Source organism: Triticum urartu, chromosome 7A (genome assembly GCF_056163025.1).
Source record: "Triticum urartu cultivar PI428250 chromosome 7A, HENAU_Tu73, whole genome shotgun sequence".
Lineage (NCBI taxonomy): Eukaryota > Viridiplantae > Streptophyta > Magnoliopsida > Poales > Poaceae > Triticum > Triticum urartu.
In genome coordinates this window covers 240,405,804-240,408,426 of record NC_141879.1, presented here as the reverse complement: position 1 = coordinate 240,408,426, position 2,623 = coordinate 240,405,804, and the positions used below count along the sequence as shown (strand labels likewise).

Below are 2,623 nucleotides of genomic sequence, written 5' to 3'. Positions count from 1 at the left end.
ATACGCCATGCTTATATTTCTTGGCCATGCTCGTAGACGAGGATTGGTTTGTAGAACCACGCAGGTTGTGATAGATCTTTATTACGTACTAATAAACCTCTGATTGTACGTCATCGGCATTTTTATAAAAGTCCCTCTGTTTCTGAGAAATTAACCCCCGGTCCTATCATAAGTCACCCTGAACCGGTATACGGGCGAGAAAAAAAAAAAGAAAACAGCCCAGCCAGCCGCATGACCCCGCCTCACCGTGCGCCGCCGGCCACCCCCCGCCGTTGAGCACCGCCACCGGCTTCCCTCCTCCCATCAGGATCCCAGAGCGCCCGACCCGGCCGTCGTTCGTCGCCAGCACCTGCGGATCCGGCCGCCCTTCGCCTTCCCCGTCGGCTGCACCTCGCAGCGCCGCCGCCCCTGCCAAGCTCCGCCGCTTGGATCCACATCCCCATGGCCGGAACGGGTCCTTCTCGAGGAACCGCACATCCTCTGCCTGCTCCAACTGCACACGTCCTCTGCTAGGTTGACTCCCGCCGCCTACGACGATCGCTGCCATCAGATCTGCTCCAATTTGAGCCCCTCCCCCCACTTCCCCGATCCAGTGGGATTTCCATGAGTGTCGTGCAGCAAATCGGGAAGCAGCAGGGCCCGTCTGGCTGGTGCTCCAGTGATGAATTTTGTTGAACTAGGTAAAGCTTTAGATGTCACACATGCTCTGAACTTTACTGCACAAGCATTCGACAGCATGGTTCTATTAGTGACCGAGGGATTTGGGGGTACAGGTACTGAAGGGTAATGGATTTGAAGGTTGCTATATCTTGAGTTGTCCCATTGTCTTACTAAATTCAGGATTCAACTCAGGAGAGTGTACAGAATATGCAGGTTTGTATTGTTTCCGGTGTAAGTTGGTCATGCATCGGATGTCACTCAGTTTCTAGGAAATTCAAGATGGCATGTAAGCTTCTCCTATTTGATGTATTTTTACTTTCTCAAAATCTCTTTATTAATACCAATGGTGATTTTATTTCTGCCTGATGACTTGTTGTCATATTGTTTTAGCAAAGAAACAGACAAATACAGAGATAAAACTTAAACAAGAGAGATGTATGAGGATGTCGGCGTCTCATCAAACATGTGTTGTGTGAGGACACCCTTCGTCCGACCTAATCTTGACGATCATCCGCAGGTACACACATACATGTTCTTCCCTGCTGCCTCTTGGTTTAGTTCACATGCCTTGAATTACTTTGATCCTTTTGGTAACATCAAACTGGGTTGCATAGAAGTAACTGCTAACTGGGTTTGACCTTTGTGAGGAATCTACATCAGCACTTCAAAACTTCCAGGCTGTTTTCATCGGCAAGCTTACAGCTGACCACATTATGGAACTCGATAATACAACACTGTACGATGTACTTGAGATTCCAATGGATACCTGTCGAAGCGATGTGGTCATCAGCATGTATCCTCTCAATCTCCTGGTAGAGTATTTTCCCTTAAACGATGCTACTGCCACATGATGCATATCATGGTTTTGTTGCGTGGTAATTTGACCTGCACAACACTTGCTGCTATTGTCCTTTCCAGGATGCAGAATGATTCTTCAATTTGGGGTGCCAACTATGCTAGCTTTATATTGCTGAATGTAGGAGCTTATTTTTTTCTTGTTAGTTATTCAATGATATTGGGCAGGGCATCTCAATGAACTATTCTTTCCGATTCTTGGAGTTACATGTGTGATCGCTTAGACTCTTCTAATACTGTCATAGTCTGGTTGGTTGCTTGGCTGAAATAGTTTCTTACGGGCCTCGTTCTTGACCTGTTCCCACATATAGAATATATTTTCTACTGGTTTCATCAAACAAAAAAGTCATAAACATTAAATATTTAAAGTTTTGTCTCGTTCATACTTTCTAGAATCTGAAACTGTACTGAAATCATCATAGAAATTCCGCAAGAATATTAAAGGCACCCGTGTCATTCATCCCTACTAGATGATGAATGCTATTGCTAATTTTTTCTCAAATATGCCTCATTTTCATTAAGAAGAAAGCTCAATAGACCAAAATTATATATCATTTCTTCTTTCTTAAGGAAAACTGACTGCAGGCAGCAAACACAGATGTTCAGCCTATTTTCAGTTGACAATATACTGGATAATTTGGCAGTGCACAAGTACAGAAAACGCTCTTAAGAAGCGATAGTTTTGAATCTGAGTTTATAAAAGTGTACCAATTCGTGTTGAAAATATCTTAGGCATCAAGTCCACCAGGTTTGAGATGTTCACAGAAACATGTCAGTTTCAGGCAACTACAATTCCGAATTGTTTGCCACACTGTAATGTTTCAGGAAATTAGAAACATTTCCCACGATGTTAATATGTTGACTAGGGGCCTTTTGTAGCTACTTTAATGAAAATTGTTGTACCACAATCTCCTGCTGCATATATTAAATTGCAAAGTGAAAGTAAAAAAACTTGGGATTTATCTGATCCATCATTAAGCAAGCAGGGGCCATGTTGTCAAGGAACAGAGTTCAAAGACCATCAATCTCAGGAACACTCTGACCATGTATTTGATTCTGTTGAAGACCCAATATATGATAAGGTGCTATTTTCATTTGCTAGGCAACC

The 2,623-nt window shown here is 43.4% G+C and overlaps 1 long non-coding RNA gene across 2 annotated transcripts; it reads left to right on the top strand.

Annotated features, from left to right (window-relative positions):
• Nucleotides 1-205: 205 nt before the first annotated feature.
• On the top strand, nt 206-1,712 carry LOC125522323 (uncharacterized). 2 transcript variants are annotated; one of them, XR_007289725.2, is made up of 3 exons: nt 206-680; nt 774-946; nt 1,051-1,712. It is a non-coding gene; the product is annotated as an uncharacterized LOC125522323 (long non-coding RNA). The 2 variants fall into 2 exon arrangements; XR_007289724.2 differs by having other exon boundaries at nt 206-946.
• The last annotated feature ends 911 nt before the right edge of the window (nt 1,713-2,623 follow it).